Source organism: Petaurus breviceps, unplaced genomic scaffold (genome assembly GCF_028583685.1).
Source record: "Petaurus breviceps papuanus isolate PSGF00001 unplaced genomic scaffold, PetGlider_PUasm1.0 90903, whole genome shotgun sequence".
NCBI classification, from domain to species: Eukaryota; Metazoa; Chordata; class Mammalia; order Diprotodontia; family Petauridae; genus Petaurus; species Petaurus breviceps.
In genome coordinates this window covers 16,320,871-16,344,722 of record NW_027187376.1, presented here as the reverse complement: position 1 = coordinate 16,344,722, position 23,852 = coordinate 16,320,871, and the positions used below count along the sequence as shown (strand labels likewise).

At 37.2% G+C, this 23,852-nt stretch overlaps 1 protein-coding gene and 1 pseudogene across 1 annotated transcript in view; one reads left to right on the top strand and one right to left on the bottom strand.

Annotated features, from left to right (window-relative positions):
- PARD3B (par-3 family cell polarity regulator beta) overlaps nt 1-23,852 on the top strand; it is a 1,344,967-nt gene that overhangs the window by 240,946 nt on the left and 1,080,169 nt on the right. The gene's annotated exons all lie outside the window — the stretch shown is intronic.
- Nucleotides 2,678-10,889, bottom strand: LOC138151715 (large ribosomal subunit protein eL6-like; annotated as a pseudogene).

The window sequence follows — 23,852 nt, the reverse complement described above, 5'->3', positions numbered from 1 at the left end:
AATGGGAATTTTTATTTATATAAGACAATGATTTCTAGAAAAAAAACAGCAGTTAACAATTTATTGTCAATAATGAATTAAGGCCACCTGTGGGAAACTTTTACACGAAGAGTTTGCTAGTGAGCACAAAGTTCTAATAAGAAAAAAAAACCTAAGCATTTAAGATTACCTTTGGTTTTAAGAAAACATTGAGAAATGTTTTTTTTTTTCTGTTTTCTTTTGGTTCTGAAATCATTCCTCCCACCCCTTTTTAAAACATAGAATTACTTGCCTCATAGCTGGTAACTGATTTCTTTGTGGTAGTACATCTTTACAATGGCTTTCTTTTTTTCTGTGTCTTTCCTCTTTTCCTGACCCTATAACTCCAGTACATACATTGAACTCTAATCCCAAGGGAAAGACACAAATCTGAATTGCTTGAGATAAACTTTTCTTTCTTCTCCTTCCTTTCTTTTTCTTCCTTCCTCTTCTTCTTCTCTAGAATGCTGGACTTGGAGCTAGGAGATCTAGGTTAGAATTCCCACTCAAACATGAGTTCTATGACTATTGCCATTGACAACCTCAGAATCTCAGTTTTCTCATCTGTGCAATAGAAATAGTAATATTTGTACTATTCACCCCAAATCTCTGTTGTGAGGAAAGCGCGTTTCACTCTTTAAAGTTGTATGTAGTAGTATGATAGGATTTGCTAGGAGGAATGCCTCCTGACATATTGCCTTCGTGTTCTGTGATCAGATTATAAAATAATTTTGGGACATCCAGGGATTCACTTCCTTTTTATTGTAATAGTCATACCTATTGTAGGAGCTACAATGTTTTAGTAAAAAGTGGTGGTAGGGAATGAGCTCTGAATAGCTGTTGTTGATGTTTCTATTTTTCAGCAATATTATGAAATCTTGAGATACATTTTCTCAGAGCATTTCTGCTTCAAAACCTTGGATACATCTTTTGAAAAGGAACAAAATTAAATGATGTTAAATAACTCAGTCCTATAATCATTCAATCACTTAATAGAGAGGAATTGAACTCTTGGTTGGGTTTTGAGGAAAGTGCTTTTGAAACTGTAAAAACTATGTAAATGTGAGCTATTATTATCTTTAATGATTATTTTATGTTGTAAAATTAGTGCTTTCAGGAAGTTCCCCTCCCCCATTTTATTGTCAGGTTAATTCCACAAACATTTATTAATTGCTTACTGTCTTTAGTACTGAGAGGGTAAGGCAGGTTCTACTCAATGTTTAGATTTTGTAACTTGTACTTTGTGCTGTTTTTAAAATTACACATTTTAAGGTAAATGCCACCAATACTTCAGAGGTAGGTTTTGTAAAAATGAAGTCAAATAATTTCATGAAAGAGAGTCTGGGAAAGGGTGATCTCAGATTGAAAGGCAGTGTTAAGTAAATGTACATATACATACATGCATACACATATATTAATATTTATTGGACATACATATAGATAGTCGAATAATAATTGGATACATTGGATATATGTGTATATATACATATACATTTACATACCGATATCTGTCTCTGTCTGTCTGTCTATCTATCTATCTATCTATCTATCTATCTATCTATCTATCTATCTATCTATCTGAGTATTCTTGAGTTAAGTCCTCAAATCATAAGCAGGGAAGTAGTTCATTCTATAATTGTTGTGAGATTACATCGGAAATTATATTGTCAAAAATGAAAGAGATATTGGTTATACTATTTTATAGCTTGGTTTCCTAATATATGTGAGTGAGAATGAATCAAGTATTGTTCAAATTTATACTCTAAATTAGTAACAAAAATTGTGTTACAAAGATGTCAAATGAAATGGCTTTGTAGCACACAGGACAGAAACCTAAGCAATGCAATAAGATTTCTTGATGGTTTAAGTAATCTGCTAAAGTCCAAGGCATATTAAAATAATAATTTGCAATTGAATAGTGGTTTAATGAGGTATTCTAGTCTTCTTTGAAGAAGCATCAACAGCAAAGTATGTTTTTAGACTTGTAATTTGTTAGAGATTATTTTTTTGTTAAATATTCAAGATTGTTTAGTGTTTGTGATTCATGACTTAAAAGGTATTTCTGATTTAGTTGGCATAAGGAGGTTTATTTCAAAGACACTAAACATAATTGGGGTAATCAATTTTGATATTAACTGTTAAGATTATTGCTTTGTTCTAAACCATAGAATAAAATGAAAATAAATGAATTTAGCCTGTAGTTATTTTTAAACAACATTTTTTTGGATTAACATTTATTTTGTTCATGCAAAAACTGTCTTTTCGTGGAGTTTTGCATAATTTAATCCTACTCCAAACTTACTTTATGTGTATTTTAATATAGGATTCAGCTTCATGATTAGCTGAAAGATTTAGAATGCCATAGGCTAGAAGTTAAGCAATGAGAAATATAAATCAATATCTCGGTTATTGTTTTTCAGCAGTGTAATTTCTGATGTAATATCAAAATAATTAGCAAACTACATAACTGTTTAGATTCGAAGACTTAATTGAAGAACATACTAGTGCACACATATATATACACATTTCACTGGCAAGGAATGTATCTGCCAGGAAAGAATATTTAGTAAATTTGGTTTGTGCTTAAGTATAATTCCTCCCATCTACCCAAAGGAAAGAAAATATTGACTGAAACTTCTTCTTTGCTATAGGACTTGGAATTCAGGAAATTCAGATACATGAATACAAGTATATTTTCATTTTCTAATTGACTAATAAGGCAAAAGGCCTTTTAAAAATAATTGCCTACAAGAAGAAAATTTTTTCTCATATTTCTTCCTCTTTTTACTGCCCTAAAATATAGATATAGATGTATAGAGATAGTTGCTGGGTGGTGCACTGGTTAGAACACAGGTCTTGATGTCATGAATACCAAAATCATTTGAGCACTGGTGGCCTATGTTTCCAGTCTGAAGTACTCTCATTCAGGCAGGTTGGCTAGAGCTGGGTGGTCATGAAGGGTAGTATCATAGAATGATTTTGGGAAGGTAGATAAGAGAATGATTGGGAAACATTTGAAATACTACAAAAGCCAAGGAGTTTGTTTTTTGTTCTAGAGGAAAAAGGGAACCATTAAAGTTTCTTAAATTAAGTAGTGACATAATCAGACTAATGCTTTAGAGAGGTTATTTTAGCAACTTGGTATAGAATGGATTGCAGTGGAAAATGGAGAAACTGGAAAAAATGGAAAATCATCACCAGTAGCCCTTAACTAAAACCTTTAGGTACTTTTTCTTCCTGTAATGGTCTTTTAGTTCTCGGAATCATGACTATAGTGTTAGGCACTATGATAGACCTTTTCTCTCCAAGAGAAATATTGCCCCCAGAACCAACCTCATTGTAATACAGGACAGTCTACCAATTAAGTAGTGCCCATATATATGAAAACAATTTTCTTTTCACCAGAGGCAGTTTTTCTTCCTAATTTGACTCAAGGTTAGAAAATCCTAGAAACTTCTACTTAATTCCTATGCCCTCAAAGTATTTCAGGAGGACTTGGCTAAAGAAACCGCATAGAGTTGTGTGGGTTTGACTCTCTGCAGTTCTCCCCCACCTCTGCTGCCCCAGGGCCATGAAATGCCAGGTGTCTAGCAATCCCAATGAATCTAAACCAGTACAAAAGAGGATATCTAAGGGCTCAAGGTCTTTGTCTTCCTGCTGCCTTACATTTCTGCCACCACTCTGTCTATGTGTGGCCTGTTCCACAAATCTTTAGACTGAGCTGCAGCTTAGAATACCTGTGCCTTATAAGCACAAACAAGAATGGTGCTCACAGATGAACATCTTCCCTGCTATTACTCATATCATGAGTAACCTCTTCATTTTTCTTAGCACTAGCCTTGCTGCGTCCTTCTGCTTGGCACACTGACGTGTACTGCTTATTACGAAATGCTCCTTTTGTAAACCTGGCTTGTTCACAACCATTGAACTTTAAATTTCAGCTTCTTTTGAAGAGCAATAGATGGACATCTTGGCATTTTGAGTTGAAAAATCAACCACATCAATTAATCAAGTTCCAATTGTGTGGCGATTATAAATATGAAAGTAATTAAGTCCTTGCCTTCAGGAGTTTGTTTCCAAAAGTATCTTTATTGCTGATAAAGTACCATGTAGGCTTATTTTTCCTTCTCATTTTCTGTCACTTTACAACTGTTGCTTGCCATCTCATTAGAATGGCAAGCAATTGTCATGTTAGGATAACCTTAAATTTCCCTGACTTAGAATAGTTTGGAGCAAAATCTCTTATGTATGTCTTATGATACTTGGGAAAGGTAAATTATGTATTTGTGCTACTTGATCATGTAACTGTTTCTTTTCGAGTATACATTTTCCCTATACCTTGTTTCAGTCACGTCTTTCATTAGGAAACAGATGTAATCACCTTCCATCAATTCTGACTGTCCATACGATTAAAAAAAAACCCAAACAACTAGTCCTGTATATAATTTATGAAAGATAGTACTATGTTTAGTAAAAATTTACTGAATGTCAGATATGTGATAGAATTTTAGTAGACATTGAGGAGGATATAAAAGAAGCCTATAATAGGGTCCTCACCTGCTAGAAGTTTGTAATCTCATTAAGGAGATAAGACATTCCATTTAGTAAAATAGCTAGCATTTTTATAGTTCTTTAGTATTTGCAAAGTGCTCTTTGGATCCTTACAACAACCCTGTGATATTGCCATTATTCTCCCCATTTAATAGATGAGGAAACTGAGGATAAGAGAGGTTAGAAGACTTGTCCAGGGTTAGAAAGCTAGTAAATATTGGAGGCCCATTTCAAATGAAGGTCTTCCTGACTATCAGACCAACATTTGAGCTGCTATGCCAAGCTGCCTCTTGCTTAAATAAGTGTGTTTGGAATAGTGAAATGAATAATGTAGTCAGTATTCCTGGAGAAAAGGCTAGAGAAAGTAGGAAAAATTTTTTTTTGGGAGAACAGTGATTTGACCTAGACCTTTAAGTCTGAGTTTGATTTGCACACACAGATAGGAGAGGGAATGGAATTACAAGCTTGAGAAGAAAATTTAAAAAGCATGAGATTTTCCCTTGTTTGCAGTATAATCATTTGGGGAGTAAATTTTTATTGACACTTCATCTGGAAGATAAGTTTCACAATTATTTTATTATAATTATTGTGAATATTTCTTTGTAAGAAATTATGAAGGTTGTTTGACAGATGATGCCTAAAGAAATTTTCCTAAGAGAAAGGAATGGATTCCAAAAATTCTCAGTGTTACGTGGGAGAACCAAGACAAGAAGCTGCAGTCTCCTTATCTGTTACTTCATGTGAACAACTCCCCTCACCCCTTTTTAGGACTACTTTCTCTTCCAAACTAAGAAAAAAGTTTGATCAATCCCAATGACCATAGTAAGCTTGTAAAAATACAAAAGAACAAACAAGTACTACAGAAATGAAACTGGTGCAAACCTGCTTTTGATAGATCAGACTCACTGATATTTTCTTTAACTTATTTTGATTTCTCCCATCTGACCCAATCTTTAAAGATTCATCAAGCATATAAGCATTTCCTATAGCCAGCTTTCCAGAGAATAAGTAATAATGATAATGATGATGACAATAGCATTTATATAACACTCTAAGTTTTGCCGAGTACTTTACAAATATCTCATTTTATCCTTCCAACAGCCCAGAGAAGTAGGTACTATTACTATTCACACTTTACAGATGAGGAAATTTAAGAAGGCAGAGATTAAGTGACTTTCCGAGGGTCATACAGATAGTAAAGGTCTTAGGGCAGATTTGAACTCAGTTCTTTTTTTTTTTTAGCTATTGCAAATATTTTAATAAATGTTCTCTGCAAGGCATTTAAAACACCAGTTTGTGAAGATAAACTCCATTGGAGAGAGAGAAGACAGAACGCAGGTAGCCATGGAGCTGAGGAATTTTCTTGATTTGGGGTAGGATCTGAGAGTCTATTGTTTTCTGATCAGCCTTGCGCTGCTCTGTAATCTCGTATTGCTCTTTTTCTGTGTCAAAAATCTCTCCTTCTTGGTGTCTAGGATTTCGGAGCCTTTTCTTCTTGAAGTAAGCATCAGTAAGATGATTTGGAATTTTCACACCTGAAAGGTTAACCCGGGTAGAAGTGGCAATAACAAATTTCTGATGGGTCCTTCTCAGAGGAACATGGTTGATGGTCAGAAGTCCAGTCACCAGTAGCAAGCCACTAGCCAGATGCTTCAGGCAAACCACTCGCTTGCCCCTGTGGAGGCCAGTGAGCATGATCAGAACGGTACCTAGCTTGATGCTAGCTCAGTGTCTCCTCACATGCTGGCTAAAGAGCTTTTTGCCGTGACTTAGCAGCTTTCTAGGCACATCCTCAGTAGGGTAATACCTAGGCATTTTGCACATCTTTACTACTCAAGTTCCTCCATTCTTATCACCACCCACAGGCTTTGAGATAGTAGCAGGCACTTTTTCTTTCTTCTTCCTTTCAATCCGGGTTTTGGGGGCAGCATATTTCTACTTGTACATGGCTCTCCGGGAATACGTTGCAGACCTGGAGTATCTACCAATCCCTCGGGCCAGGATTGGGTTCCGACTGCAATGCTTTCGAGGCTTTTTGACCTTTTCAGCTACATCTTCCTTTTTGTTCTTTTTTTTTTCCTTTTTGACCTTCTTTTCCTTGGGTGGCTTTTTGTCTGCCATCTTGAGAGACAGGAAAGCTGAACTCAGTTCTTAATGACTCCAAATCTAGTACTCTGACCACCTTACTTGCCAGGTGAAAGGATTTTGTTTTTCTTAGCCACAGAATTTGGCTTAGTGTCAGTTTTGGAATTGGAGGACTGGCCAGTAAAGTCTGGAATAGTCTCTGGTCTTTGGTGTGTTGGATCTTTTAGAGGCCAGTTGTATTTCAAGGTACATATGGGGACTCATCCATTTTTACCCACACTTGTATGAACTGCAGGCATTTTTATGCCTACTCGGAGTGATTATCTAAAGGCAGCTCATTCGGGGTGTATGACCAGTAGAACTAATTATCTAAAATAAGGATGATTTGGGATTGGCCTGGATCTCGCTGACTTGCCCTAATATCCAAGCCCTAGAGTAGATGGCATTCTAGTCAACTGCAGGTGCATCCTAGATTATGATACTATGAAGAATGCTTAAATATGGGAAAGATTTCACATGCATCTCTGACCTACTTCATTTTCAAAATTTAATTTTTAGAGAAAATCATAGATTTTAGATTTAGGATTAGGAAGGACCTCAAAAACCACCTAGTGTGTCGCCTACATTTTACAGAAGAGGAAGCTGGGAAGACTGAGTGACTTTATCAAGGTCACAGAAGAGACTGAGTGAAGCCAGGGAGGCTGAGTGATTTTCTCAAGATCACAGATGGGATCAGCAATGGTACATGACCCTAAATATTCTGTTCTTCCTCCTCCATCATGCTCTCTCCATTATAAATTTTAGCAGCAATTTTTAGCTGTCCTCCTTAACACCACATGAGGGGGAAGAGCTGTAACCTTGAAGCAATTTCACCTCACTCAAATTTGCCAAATAAGTTTTACTCAAAGTCTAGTTTCACTAAGATGGTCATATGATAATAAAGGATAACACCTGGATTCCCCCAAAAACTTTTCCATATGGTCACCTTTGCAAGTGTATGGAAGTCAGCGGGAGAAATACTTCAAGGACATGCTTGAGGTACAGATCTGAAATGTTGTCACAGAACCATTGACATCTGGGAAGTGACAGTGCCTGACAGACCATGTTGGCCTAACAGAAATAGGAATGGCCTGGCTCTGCTAGAACAAAAATGTCACACTGACTTTGAGGTGCCCAAGTAGAACTGCAAACAGCAGCAGCCTGTGCAAACAGTGGATATTATCATTAACTAAAGGACAGATTGAATGTGGCAAAGACTTCAGGTCACACCTCAGCCTATTCAGCCTGTCTTGTACACCCAAGAAGTACTCTTGTCAGCAAGAGCAGATTACAGAGAGAAGAGGTATGAAGGTATGTGTTTATTATCCATGAATGTTGCATGACATTTGCAACATTTTGAAATTAAAGCTTCCTCTATTAAGGAAAAATAATTTAGCGTCTATATACCCAGGTCTTTGTAAATATGTTCCTTTGTTTACATGAGGCAATGTGATGTGGTCTGAAGAGTCTTGAACTTGATGTCAGAGGATCTGAGTTCAAATTCTGGGTTGTGCTTATTGCCTGTGTGACCTGGGTAAAGTTATTTATCATAGGATCATAATACCATAGATTTACATACGGTAAGTGCTATTGAGTCCATTGTTATAGATAAGGAAACTCAGACACAAAGGTCAGCTTGTTCAGGTCTGATATTTACTGGTCAGGCTAACAGGATTTGAACTCAGATCTTTCTGACTGTTAAGTCCAGGTCAGTATCCACTACATTACATTATCTCCAACTTTTGTCTTTCAAATCACGATGGGTTGGATTACATGATGATGTCTAAAGCTCCTTCCTTCTCCAAACTGATGATCTTCTGTAGTAATAGAATCACTGGTAGTTGGAACATGTGCCAGGAAAGCTCCCCAGTTCTAGATGCTGCCTCTTGTCTTTGAGCCCATCAGAGGCAGTTGAAGAGTATAAGGAGCAGGGAGTCAGAGCATCCTTGTTAGAATCTCAGTTCTGCAACAGAACCCAAAAAGTGACAGGGAGAAACAAATATGCTACTTAAGACAGCCCAGCAGGTGGACAGGAAGGGTTCATCACAGCCCTCTGGGAGTAGAGGCCTTGCTTGAGGCCGTGGTTTTAGCCTCAGGGTGGCTGGACCAGCAGTAGCTAGAAGGACGTCAGGAGAGTGCATCATCAGCAGCTGTGGTGGTTTCCAGAATTATCAACCCATATATGCCAAAGACAAAGTGAGAGGTCAGTGTAGACTTTGGGAACAGGGAGTCTTGGAGTGCAGTCTGGCCTCTGCCCCCCAGAGGGAGAAGCAGCTGAGGTATGGTTGCTTCATAGCATGTGGCCACAGCTGCATGGCTGCTTCAGAGCTCCTGGCCTGCAGATTGTAGGGGGACCAAGCAATCATTCTGAGAAGTAATTGCTCTTGCTTTAACCTGCTTGGATCTGGATTGCTGTCTAGGGTGGAGGTCATGAGGTGGGTGACCAAGTGCTAGAGCCGTTGGAGGTTTCAGAGAGGGCAGCCAACTAATAGCTCCAGCAGTTGTGAAAACCCCAGCAATTTGTGACAAAGCTCTCCTCTCTGAAAGCAGAGTTCTACTGTGGCAAAAAGCCCAAAAGTCAAGTAATTAAGTGGCAACATGAGCAAGTAAAGGAAGCAAAGCAAGCACAGCAATCCAACTTTGGATTCCTATTTGGGGACAAAAAGCATCAAAGCAAGGAATGGCAGGAAGACAATGAAGTCAGAACTCCTGCACCAAAAGCTTCCAAGAAAAATATGAATTGGTTACAGGCCATAGAGGAGCTTAAGAAGGATTTTGAAAACCAAATAGGATCTCAGTTCTGCTACTTATTACTAAAATGATATTGGGTGGCATCACTTAAAATTCCCTGTGCCTCAGTTTCCTCATCTGTAAAATGAGAAGTTTGAACTAAATAACCCCTGTTTACATGTTTACCCACCCATTGTGCTCTCCCCCCCTCCCAAATAAGTGCTTTGGGAGCAGGGGGGTAGCATGTTTTAAATTTTACCTTTATGTCCACTACACAATGCTTGCAAGGGATGTTGTCTATTTATTTATTTCTAATCATGTAGGTACTTAATACAATGCTAAATGAGACAAATGAAGATTCTAGCATGTTTTATGCATTGTTCCTTGTAAGCATTTAAGTTATTTAGGGAGTCTCATTGTGTGCTTGAATTATACACTCATAGTGGAAAATTTTAGCAAATTTCAATTTGCTAGTTTAGCAGTTATTGACAATTATATCCCAAGTACATATTTCTGCAGTTTTTTTAAAGAATGTTTTCTGAAAATAAATGTAATTTGAAAATGAAATGCCAGAAGGATAAATAGATTGAAGATTCTATATGCCTCCCCTCCAGATTTCATCTATGTTGAATCAAGAAAAGATAACAATGTTATTATATTTCTATTCCATCCCTCCCCCACCACTGCCAAACTTAGCTAGAATTCCATTTTACAATATGGGCCTGTGACGCACAGATGCTCTTAGAAAAGAATAAAAATGTATAGTCAAGAATTTTTTTTAAATTACAATGAAGAGAAAATATGTGGAATCCACTTAGAACAATTTACATGTCTGATGCCATTCAATTTAATTCAGCAAACAGTAAATACCCCCTAAGTGTAAGGTGTGATTATATTTTACTTTGGGTGGGGGAATAGTGTGTAAAGAAACAAGAAAAATATAAGACAATTTGACGTGGAAGAGATCACTAACAACTGGGTAGTCCACAAAAACTTTAAGGAGAAGAGCTAAGACCTAAAGGCAAGCAGATTCAGAGAGGTACAGATAAGAAATAAATACATTAGCTATTGTGGAGAACTGTCTCTGCAGATAGGTGCAGGTAGAGGATGGAGAATTAAGTTGAAGGAAGAAGTAATTCAAATGTTTAGTTTACAACAGAGAGTAGAGTGAAATATTGTTGAAAAGGGCAGTTGGAAACATATCATGAAGGTCTTTTAATACCAGACTGGGAAACTTCCACTGAAAGCTTTTGAACCAGGAAGTGACATTGTCTGCTCTATGCCCTATATTATTTTGACATCATCATAGTGTATAGAGTTTGAAGTGGAGTGGTGGAATGTATTAGGGACATCAGTTAGAAGGATATTTATGTTGTCTAGAAGAGTATTAATAAATTCCAGAGCTAGGGTTTTGTGCATGTGAGTAGAGAGCTGGAGAAAGGGGAACGTGAAGGGATATTCAAGAAGTTACATCCATTCACTGAATGTTGAAAGAAAAGAATCAAAATAAGTCATAAATTACAAACTTGGATTTCTTTATTTTTTTTGTCTTTTGGAGGGAAATTGGGGTTAAGTAACTTGCCCTAGGTTACACAGCTAGTTTTTTTGTGTGGGTGTTAAGTGTCTGAGGCTGGAACCAAACTCAAGTCCTCCTGACTCCAGGGCAGGAGCTTTACTCCCTGCACCACCCAGCCACCCTGAACTTGGGTTTCTTGATGGGCAAGATTGTGATTCCTTCAACAGGAAGTTTATTTGATTTTATGAGGAACTTGTTTAGTGGAGAAGATAATATGTTCTCTTTTGGAAATCTTGAGTTTAAGATGGCTATGGGACATCCAGGTGAATTTATCTAATAAAGTAAATCTTTGTTGGCCAAAAAGTGATATTCAGGTAGATAAGATTTAGAAGTCATCTACATAGAAAAGATAGTGAAATCTTGAAAGTAGATGAGAAAATGTGGAGAAAGAAAAGAGGGCCAAGGACAAGTGACTTGGGGCACAATTAAGCTAAGCTGTGCAAGAGATGAATGATGATTGAACAAAAGAGACAAAGAAGGAATGATCAGATGGGTAAGAAGTAGAAGTGGGAGAGCAGTGTTGAGGAAGGCAAGGGAGGAGAAAATATTCAGTAGAAAGTTATAAGCAGAGTCAAAAACGACAGAGAGATCAAAGCCTGAGGGCTAAGGGGAAGGTCTTCAGGTGTAGATTATTTACTTTTTTAGAGAGAGTATTTTCAACAAAGTGGTGGAATTGCAACTATAAATTGTTACTATTAAATTTGGTCATCTGAATCCAAGTTCATAAAATTTAGTTCAATTCTGCAAATCTTTTAGGGCCTATTTGCAAGTTATTTAGTGTGTAATGAATTGGGGATATGTAGCAGCAAGCACCCCAAGCATCCTCAGGATTTGATGCCCATACAGGTTCTTGGATCTGCTTTGTTAAAGGAAAGCAACTCAAAATGCGTTAACAAGCTTACTTTAATCAGTCAAACATATATCGTTTACCTCGTTCAGGGGAAAAAGGTCAGCACCCCGAACTTCAGAATACACAGACAGAATCATCAAGTCAGAGAAACAGATCTAGTAAACAGATTTCAAACTGTCCAACCATTACATCCATACCCAGTCAACATCTGGGTTTCAACATCTGGTTTTTTTCAAAGCCGGGGGGGCTCTGGACAATGGCTTCCCAGAATCCAGATCAAATCACAGAACACTTCTCAAAGTGAGCCCCCAAAACAAAGCCTCACATCAGGGCTTATATAGCCTTCTCCTGGCTGAGAGAATGTAACAACCTTATTGACCCACTGGCCAATCAAAAAGTATCTACTGAAAAACAAGCCTCCCACCCCGGGGCTTCAGGTGCACTTTAGCCTAGGGGCAGGGAAGATCTTCCAAATTTGCATTCCCATTACAGGATATAAAAGTTAAAAAAAAATGCACAGGCCCTAATCTGGTGGAGTTTTAAAATCTACTTAGTAAGTACATGGAAGAGGGTGTTATGTTAGAAAAAATATAGCATAATATAAGGTAGGATGTGATAGAAGAAAAACCCAAATCAAAAGAATTCTATGGAAATAATGCTGAACTTGGCTTCACAGAATCTGAGTTCTGATCCTGACTATTCCCCTTGGAACATTTCCAAAGTCATATAACTTCTCTGGGCCTCAGTTTCCCTCTATGTAAAATGATGAGAGGTCTCTTCCAGTTCTAGAGCTATGGTACCATAATCTTAAGTGTTAATAAATATGACAAAAGTCACCCCCCCCAATAAAGACAGCTTAAGTGGCATCTTGTGTATAATAAAAAGTCTTATTATTAATGTTAGTTCTAACTAGGAAACTGGTTAGAATCACTTTTTGTTTTTATAGCCTCTTCACATACTTGATTATAAGTGAGTAGAACTAAACAGTGTTAATCATTCTTCTTTAAGAACAACTGACTCAGCAGGCTTCCAGAGAAATTTGACTATGATGTGTCATCAAGGCATGGAGGTTACCTTGGATCCTCGAATGCTCTATCAGGGGAGGACATTCTCTGTCACATCCCACCAAGTCAGACATCAAATTTGTTTTTGTATTCAACACAATATCATTGACTCCACATTTTTATGAAGGTTTTATTTTTATACATGTATACACTGTCTTTTCTCTCCCCCACAACCCCAGCCCAGTTTTAGGTGATTAATCTCTTTTTATGTATTATCTAGAAGAGTTTATTTAGATTTTAAATGGTCAGCTTCCATCATGTTCTTACCTCTTTCTAAGCCTGATTACTTATAATTTTGCATGTGTATTTAGTGAAAGTCATTTATCTTTATAATATTTTTGTTATGGTATCAATTGTTCTTCTGGTTCTGATGCCTTCTTTGTTGTTAATTTAGTCATTTCAGTTGTGTCCGCATGTTCTTGACTCTGTTTGGGGTTTTCTTGGCAAAGATACTGGAGTGCTTTGCCATTTCATTCTCTAGTTCATTTTATAGATGGGGAACTGAAGCAAGTAGAGTTAAATGAATTGCCTACGGTCACACAGCTAATAAGTGTCTGAAAGCACATTTGAACTTGGGTCCTCCTGACTCCAGGCCTGGTACACTCTCCACTGTGCAATGTAGCTGCTTGACTTTAATTTGAATCAATTTATACTTTGAATCAATATATATAATTTATATATCAATTTACATATCCGAGTTTTCTCTGAAAACATCTCCTTTTTTTCTTTCAGTACACTGGTATTCATTCATATTCATATGTCATTTTTTTCAGTCATTCCCCAAATGATGGGCATCTCCCTCAGTTTCCAATTCTTGATCACGACTAAAGAGCATAAACTTATATTATCTTTATTAAGGCAGTCGAGTGGAAGGATATAGAAAAAGAACAAAGCATAAGACTCCCTTTTCTTCAGACCAACAAATTTCAAGGTGCTATTGTAAAGGCCTCTCAATAGAGAATATTGAAAATACAGGTAGAAGTCATTCTATATTAGCTGTCATTGAAAAATCATAAAAGTACTTTAGATTATACTTCTTAAAGGCAGTATCAGTGAAAAAAAATGCTTTTGTGTTAAATCCTACTATCAAACTTTCCTATACATTGTCCAGTACTGCCCAGAATACTTGAAATTACTTTCTAGCTCTAATCTTTTCCATTTCTTGGGATCTGTAGAATCTTCAGCATTTACAAATTTGTAGAATTATTTAGTATTTAGCATTTTGGAAGAGGGAGAGCTTCAGTCTAAGTTCTTTCTAGGTTCCACCTTCCATATCTTGGAGTGATTGGAATACTGAAGATCCCCAAAGATGGAAAGGTATGGGAATTTCTTGGCAGGTTATTAGCTGTTTAGGAAATTGAATAATGTTTACAAATGTGGCGCTGTTTGAGCTGTGATCAGACCTTATACCCTAACAATAGAAAGCCGTGTGATATTTCTGTCTTGCCATTTTCACTGTCATTCATACAGTAATAGGAGTTAGCAGTTTGAAGCTCTAGTTCTTAGCAACCATTCATTGTCCTCTTTGAATATTTTGCCTTAGGGCTGACAGTGTATTTTGGATTCCAAAATTGGTTTATTGTAGTTTGGCACCATTCATGTTATTTGTATTTAGAGAAAACAAAAGACTTAAGTTATACAGTGATTTTATTCATCATTGTAAGCAATTAACTTCAGATAAAATAAAGTTGAGGTATACATTCAATCAGTGAAAATTCAGTGCAACAAACTTTTACTAATAATCTTCCACACAGAAACTCTTATGCTTTTGCATGGGGAGGTAGGGAAGGGGGTTAACAGTCAAAAGCAAGGAACATTTCCTACCTGTAAGGAATGTCTGTTTTGGTGGTAGATGGAACTGTACACAGATATGTATAGGTAATTATTTGAGAAGTGTGCTAACAATTGGGAGTTATCAGGAAAGGCTTAATGTAGAAGGGAAAATCTAAACCCCTGATAGAGACAGAGGATTTTAAGACATAGGGGAAGAATATGTTTTTGATATGAGGGACAAAGCAACATGCCTGTGTGAAGGCAAAAGAGAGAAGCTGTCCCAAATTCTGAGAATAGCTAGCAGACTACCTTGTTTGGAATATAGAAGACCTGCAGGAGAGTAATGGGAAATAAAGCTGGAAAGTTTGTGCTCTAATTATTGAGAATTTTAAATACTGGACTGTGGAGCTGGCATTTTGTCCTACAGGCAGGAGAGTTTTGTGGAAGGCTTTTATAGAAGGGAACAGCTTTATAAGAAAGACATTACAAAGATTCCTTTGTCATCACTTACTAGCCATTCTAGTTATTATTTATTGGTGCCTACAATTTTAATAGTAAGATGAGAAATTTATTTAAAATTTCTCAAATTTTCTTAGCATTGGAATATTGAGTTCCCATTGCTACAAATTTTAGTTTTTCCCCAAATATGCCTATAAGTTATACAAATAGAATTGATATTTGCTAGTCTCTAGGAGTTAAAAAAAAAACAAACACCATTAATTCTCTTTAAGAGGTCATTTGTATATTACCTCTTAATATTCTGAATGAACCTTACCTATATTGGACAGCCTCCTACATTAAATGACCCTTGAAGGCATCAGCCTTCACTTGAACAAAGTCTAAAGTTTGAGTATAAGAAAGATTTGTGAAAAATGTAACCAGAGTCAAAAGTTGTCCAAGATTAACTTTCATTAATTTTAGAAGTAGCTGTTCCTACTTTTAGTGAACTAAACCTATCGATACTTAAATGCTTTCATGGATCTGTGCTTCTATCAATGTGGGTACTACCCACACCATTTTCTATCCATCCCTTTTCATCTGTGATTCCTGATTCTCTTACAGATTCTCTGCTGAGGCAGAGGGGTGGCATAGTAGATAGATCATTAGACCGGCAATCAGGAAGACCTGAATTCAAATGCATCTCATATTACTTTTATTTACAACTTTGTAAATTTTACATTGTATGATGACAGGCAAGTCATTTACCCTTTCTGTCCCAGTTTCTTCTTTTAGAAAATGGCAATCATAAAAGTACCTACTTCCTAGGGTTGTGAAAATTAATTGAGGTAATATTTGGAAAGTATTTTGAAAACCTTAAAATGCTATATAAATGCTATTGTTTTTATTATTATTCAGCATGTTGGAGATCTTGTTAATTAGGGAAAAGGTGATAACAATGATGAGTAACTAGTTGAGTATCTAATTCCAGTAAATCCCAGTGTACTGACTGACTACAAGAGGGACATTCAAAACACAGGGAATTCCTACTAGTATCATTTTAAAATTTCTCCAACATTAGGTTTCTTTCTGTAAGCCCTCAGAAGCACTATTTTTACTCCAGACTCCCCTGGCTTTACCTGAAACCTGTATGACAGTTCTGATATAGTAAAGAGTAATTGAAAGGGAGAAAAAGGTTTGTGTGGCTAGTGGTGAGGAACCTGCCAAGTCAGCACAGCTCTATTGTCAGATTAAAACAGAAGACACTACCAGCTCTTTTTATGAGGAAAAGCCTCTGAACAGTCTACAAGCAAGGAGTGGAGAAAGAGAGAAGGACAAGATGCCAGGGCGGCGATACCAGGCTAAGCAGTCAGGAGCACATGGGATTCTGGAAGCAAAGCAGAAGACATCGCCATTTCAGGGACAAGCAGAGTTTTGCTCAGTCATGCACAAAATTTGTAGTTCTCTTTGGTGGTGCACATCTGACACACAGCAGTTCAGAGATCACTTTAAAAAGCTAAATGATAGGAAATTACACAAGGGGGAACAGAATCATAGAATCACATTATTTTTGAGTTGGAAGGAATCCCAGTTTTCCTCTAGGCTAACTCATACCTGAAAGGAATCACTGCTGTAATACACTGAATAGAAGCTTCCTTGATTCTCCCAGCTCTTACTGCCTTTCCTCCTTAACCACCTGGTGTTTAATTACATTTTTTTGTATTTATTCTGTATGCACCTGTTATATCCCAGATAGAATGGAAGAACTTTGACAGTAGGAATGGTCCCTTTCCCTGCCCTTTTCCCTTTCTATGTCCTTGTCCCAATCTGTTCTGTCCTGTCTGTATTCACATCTGCTGGTAATCTGTCTTTCCAACTGGATCACCAGAGACAATTCCTGAAATGAGCTATATACTCCCTGGGACTGAGCCTTTTCATTGTCCTTTCTGCCACACTACTTACTATAGATGTAATGAACCACCACCACTACTACCACCCATCCCCAGTCATTCTACCATTGCTTCTGGAAAAGAGGGAGTGTCAGTGAATTGCTAAATTGTTCCACTTACCATGTTCGTGATATTCCGTACCCAAACTCCCTTTCTTTGCCACCATTTCCTTATTTGTATTGTTTCTGGCCCTTCCCCCTCCACATCAGTATATCAACACCTTAAAGGTAAGGACTGTCTCATTTTTGCATTTGTATCTCCAGCTGTTAGCACTTAATAAATGCTTTCCATTCATTCACCAAGCTGGGTACCAGTCATTTATTAGCCAGTACTTACTGATTGAATAACTTATTCTTCTTCATTATGAGATTGTCTTTCCCAAAAAAAGGAAGAGCAAAGATTTGTCAATTCTGACTATTCTATGTGAAATAAATATAATCCATTTATTCCTTCCTCTTCTCATTTTTATTACTGTCATTTATCAACCTACAGATGACTTTTCCAAATCTTTCAATCCATCATCAAGCATTCTTTAAGCTCAATGATTGTGTTTCCTAAATGTGATCGATCTTAACACTTTCTTTTGCTTGACCAAACTCATTTTCCTTCTAAGCACTTATCTATGATACATGTGTTGGTGAATACATTTTAAAGGCATCATGTTAAGCAACATGTCATGTTCTGGGCAGTGCATTTTTCATCCACTTCATTTTTTTGTTGTGGATGGTTAGCAAGATAAATCTTTTTTTTTTTTTTACATTGCTGTGAATTTCCCTGAGGAGGCTTGGAACTACTTGTAAAACCATTTAAAATATTATCCATAATCAAAGTATCACTTCTTACTATAACCCAGTTATCAATCTTTTAATTTTTTAGTAAGTTATTTTTGAGATTTTTTGAGATGTTGTAGATAAAGATGTCACTCTGACAACCTGCCAATTTGGGGGGCCTGAGCCATATAAAATATAATTGGGAAATGTTTAACACATTAAAAATACAGTCCAACATAGATAATGTCAATGTATGTTTTGCTAAGTTGTTATGCTACTGTCAGGGATCCATTTTTTATTTGAGTTGACAATACTGCTATGGAGTAACTCTTGGGTATGCAAATCTTGCCCTGCATTTTCATCCTTCACACCTTCTCTTTCTCAAACTCTTTCCTTTTCCTATATATCAAACTAAATCAAGCCTTAATATTATTATGTGACCTCCTTCGGATATATTATATACCAGTTTTAAAAGGACTTATCTTCAAATAGTTTTTTATTCTGTTTAACACATCTTTGTGAGTGATAGCAAAAATCGTGCACATCATCGACTTTATGTTCACCTGTTATGAAATACATGTATATCATATATATAGACATATATACATATGTAATAGTAATTCATTTTAAGCCATTGAAATAACAAAAAGAAATTCTAAGACTTAAAATACATACATATAAATATATATATAGCAATTTTGCTGCATTTCAGAATAATTGACATCAATTTGAATAATGCATAGTGTTTTTTTAACTTTAAGAAAATTACAGCATAATTAAACATGGCAGGTTTTGCCTGTTTTCTGTTTCTCATTGCTAATTAACTGTTGGAATTTCAGAGAGAAACTAACAGCTGTTGGAAGTAATAAGGATGTTTAATATTTTGAGTTACTGATGTAAAAGGAAAAAGTAAGTAAATGATAAAGTCAAATTATAATTCCCATTGTTCTTTGTTTTCTTCTTCTCTTATGGATAAACTGTGCTTTAGAAATGTGGTTAGAATAGAAAGTTAAACCCCCCCATTAATTTAGATTCAAGGGAATGGGATTTATGATATGTTTTTTATTTTTTTTGGAAATGATGAGGTTAAGGATTAGAGCAATCCATTGGGGTCTAAGCAGTCTAAGTATCTTGCAATCTGCCTTTCTGTTGCCCACCTCCTCTCTTTACTAGGAACAGGGAAGTTCAAGAGCCTTAACTTGATCCCCATTTGGGAAAATTAATGCAATTCAGCCTTAGGACTCTGTCTGGCTCTCAAGATTGGATGGCGAAATTGTCCATCTTCCCCTCAGACCTTTATATGCACCCAGCAAGCCCAAGTCCTTGCTTCAGCCTATGGTCAATGTGGGCATCTTACTATCTACTCTCCTCTCCCACCTGCTACTCTTCACAACAATCACCAAATCACCCTACTTTCTACAAAAAACAATCAATTCTATTTTTTAGCCATTACTACATGGCCATCTGATGATATGTGACTGTCTTCACAGTCCCTCTCACTTCCCATGTCCAAACTCTTCCTTGGCCACCATTCCCTAAAATGCGTTGTATTTGCTTACTAAAATGCAATTTCTTGAGGGCAGTTCCTTTTGTATTTGTAGGAGCTTAATATCTGTACTATGTGTGTAAGGGCAGCAACCTGTAGGGCATACATTTCTCAAATACTCTTTAATGGCAGTTTTTAGTTCATGCTGTAATGCTTTTTTGTGTTTACATTCACATGGTGATATTATTTAATTTTGCCCCAAGAGAGACCAGCTCCATTTCCTACTCACCAGCAGTTCTAGGTCCTTCAGGCCACATTTCTTGGCATTAGATATAGAGGTTGAGATTCCTGCAGTGAAGCCCTCACAAGATTTAAATTCTTCTGGTTTTTTTTTGGGTGGGGGGAGGCTGGTTACATGCCATTAAAACAGAGCCACAAAAATGAAGTGGCTTCAAAAGCACAGTAATGTTGCTAACTAAGCGTAGGCAGACTCTAAACCCCTTTGAACAGTGTTAGTCTTGTTGCTTTTTTTAAGCTTATTCACTAATCCTTCTGCACAAGTGTTTAATTTAGAGAGTTGCTATTGAATCATGTAGTTCTAGGGAGAGCTATTATGTTAGAGTAGGAAGGGGTACCAATCAAAGGATATGGGCTTTGAATCATGGTTCCCCTGTTTGCCAATGTATGATGCTGATACATGTTGGGCAGCTTATCTTATCTTGTCCCTTTGGGCTTCAGTTTCCCCACCTGTAAAATGAGGAGTTTGCACTAGAACATATGTAAAGGTGATTTCCAATTCTTAATCTGATGATCCCATGTATAGATATGCCCCTTTTTCACCTCAGCTCTTTTTTTTTTCATTTTAAACTATCAGAGAGCAGATCATCATTATATCATAGCTAAATATGGATGTGGGTGTCAAAATTTTAAGTATTTCTGGTTGGTGGTGAAAACAAGAACTGTGTCTTTCAGTATAGAGTGTATACTGGTTGTGTTGGAAAGAAAATAAAATTACTGGATCTAGTCCTATTAGATAGGTAGATAATAATTTAAGTACTTATTATGCAACACACACCATACCAAGTTTTGGGAATACAAATACAAAGCAAAATAGACACTTCCTAACCTCAAAAAGCTTGTACTTTAATGGGGGAAAACATGAAAGGGAGCTGGAAGGGGCCAGGGTACCTGTACAGGGGCAAGGCTCCTGGGGAGGAAGAGAAAAAGCCAAAGAGTCAGATGGAACCAGGAGTATAATGAACTTCAGTGGCCTGAACACATCTTGAAATGGTGGTGTAGGCCATGAGCTCACCAATCAGAGACAAAGGCCAAGGGTATTTATAATCATTGGTTTCATAAGACATATATTTATAATTAAATAGCCAATGACTTATAACCATTTACATTTATTAAAATAGTCTTGCAATTCTTTTTAATGATAAAATGCTAAATTAGGCAATATTAAAATGCAGGAATATAATGGCTTTTATTGTTAGTTTTAAGACCTGATTATGAAGCACTTTCTCAGTTCCAGAACTAAAGAGGTGTAGGTGGCAGAGTAAGTCCATATTTTCTCTTTCACACTGGGGTACTCAATGATAGAATAAACTTTCCTTCATTGGACTTAGGGTGACACTCTTGAGTGTTGAGTATTGTTTTTCATCTTTAAGGAACAGCTCAATGCATCAGGTCATCCAGATATTGCTTTAATAGCCACACTGCTTGTGCTTCTTGGTCCCTCTCTTGGAGTCTCTATTTGTCAAGAGACTATCCAGTCCAATAAAGCATAATGTTACAGGAGGAGATCCCTGAGAGATACATATCATACTTCCAGGACTGGTCCAGAGAAGAGGGTGAAGCATTTACACCTTTGGCTATTTCTTTAAAGAAGGAGGTGCAGGGCGTGGCCAGGTGGCGCAGTGAGTAAGAGCGCCGGCCTTGGCTTCGAGAGACCCAGGATCGGTTCCAGCCTCAAATACTTGGCACCCACACAAAATAACTGGCCATGTAACCTTGAGCAAGTTACTTAAACACAATTGCTTTAAAACAAAAAGGAGGTGCATGCATGATTCTTATGATATTCACCTACAAAACATTTCAGAAAGGATAAATAAGGACACATAAAGTAAGGGTTTATCTAATATCATTTGAAGGCAGCTGTAAACAATTAAAAGTTTTCCACAAAAAGTCTTCTTAAATTCATCAGATACTAATGAAACACCTTAGATTCTGAGTACTGGAAGTAGAGAGGAAGGAACAAGGTGACTGTTAAGTCCTGGGGCCACACGTGAAAAGAGAAATGGAAACAAAGGTGGAGAAGTTGTGTGAGGACATGAAGGAAGTTATTCTAGCAAGTATTTCTGTATGGGATTTATGACCATGCCACCTCCTCAGAACAAACTCCCTTAGCCTTGCTTGAGCAATTTTCCATGAGATCCAGGTCTTTTCACTCACTGTAGGGCATAGGTAATGACAGCTGCTGTGGCTCTCAGAGACAGCCGTGACCACAGCCCAATCTGGATCCCAGTACATAACTGAGCACCTTATCAGAATCCATCACAACGATGAGTGGCAATGAGAGAGAGCAAGAGACACCCCAAAAGACCAAAACTCTTCAGAATGCTAATTTATTGTTACACAGTGAGAGCAGAAAAATGCTCTTCATCCCATGCAGGACAGAGTGGACCTCCAATTTGAAAAGTCCAGAGGTGGAATGGGCTTCTAGGATTAGGAAGTTTCTGTGTCATGGGAGAGTAGAAACCCAGGAATTGGAGCCTTAGGGCCTGCTCTTATTGCATTAAAAAAAAGTCAGTGTTCTAAAGCAGGGCTTCTTAAAGTTTTTCCACTTGCCACCCCTTTTCACTTTTCAGCAGTCTTCACTGGTGTTGCATGGTATGAGGGCATGCACAGTGTAGAGTGCACATGTTTTTGTGTTTAGAAAACTAAGGCTGCAGTGATAAAACACAGACGTGTGTGCTCACTAGTGGGAGTTGTTAGATGTTGGGTACAGAGCAAACCAGAGAGCAGGATCAGTGTGGGAAAAAGCATGAAAACATGGAGGTGAGGAAGTACAATTCTTGTGAAGTGTAGAGTACTCAAAGGTAGTAGTGTGAGGATGTTTCAGAATCATCAGTTAAAAGCACTGTTGACAATAAAGGGCATACAGAAGTTTCACTACATGAAATCTTGTAATTAGAACACTGACCTGTCAGAGTGACAGTATTTCCAAAAGTCATAAAACAAAGTATTGTGTAAGAAAAACATTTAGAAGCCTGTTTCTCAGAGAAGAAATATTTTCTTCAATAGAAATAGTGGATTCCAGGTTCAAGATAGAGTAAAATTCTGATTGACAGTATGAGTAGTAGACCTTTTGGAAAAGCCTACTTCCATTATGGACAGATGGATGGGTACAGTTTGTTAGAGAAAAAAACAGTCAAGAAACGGTGAATCCATGAAAGAGAATCTACCAAAAGAAACACAGAGGAAAGCAGAAGGAATGAATGAAATGAATGACAGAATGAAAAATCATTTTAAAATGCAAACTGTGCTAAGTGCTGGGAATACAAATAGAAAAAACAAACCCAAACCCAACAACCTAGATAGTCTCTGTTCTTATTTTAGGAGCACACACTTTAATTGGCAGAATCAAAACCTATAAAAGATTTTAGTGACAGGGAAAATGGAAGGACCCAGAAGTCCTAAGGGTTCAGCAGCAGGGAAAGTAGCAGGTCCCAGTGGTCCTTAGGGTATTCCAGAAGGTTAGGCAACAGAATTGCCAAGGGGTCTGGAAAGCTTAGTCTTATGGCAGATAGTAAAGTCTAGTGGTTTTATAGATCACTGAAATGTTTGTATTTGGTAACTCCCAATTCATCTAAGTGGCCATATCATTCAGTACCTTTGCTGTTCTTCCTGCCCAGCCACCCTATGGAAGCTGGGAAACCTGTCTCAGAGCAGAGTGATGGGTAAAATAGGGCAAAATGGCTCCTGACAGGTATGGGGTCTTCGTAAATGGGTTCTTGGGTGGGGAACTGAAGAAAAGGCAAAAAGATACCTCTGCAGGTAGTTCTTCCTGTTTGGGTGCAGATGGAATCTGGGTACCCTTATTTTCTTAGACAAAGGGAATGCAAAAGTGATCCTAATTGTGATTCTACCCTCTGGACCAGGGTTTGGGTCTCTGCATAATAACTTTCCACATATCTCTATATTAGTATCTTCGAGAGAAGTCAATGGGAGAAGGAAGAGTTGGCAGAATTGGACACCTGTCCAAATATGACAATATATACAATATAATACATAGGCAATTTAAAAGGAAGACAGCATCCTGCTATCTATGACTGTACTAGGCAAGCTGTGGGTGAGCATCATTATTCTTGCCCCCTCCCCTAACAGTTATGAATAAAAGAATGCTGTAAGGGGTTTTCAATTTTTAAAATAAATATTCATATCCATAATGAAAAGATTATGCTAGCAATCCATATTATAGGATCTTTCACCTTAGTCTTAGTGTGCCAAAGAACGATTCT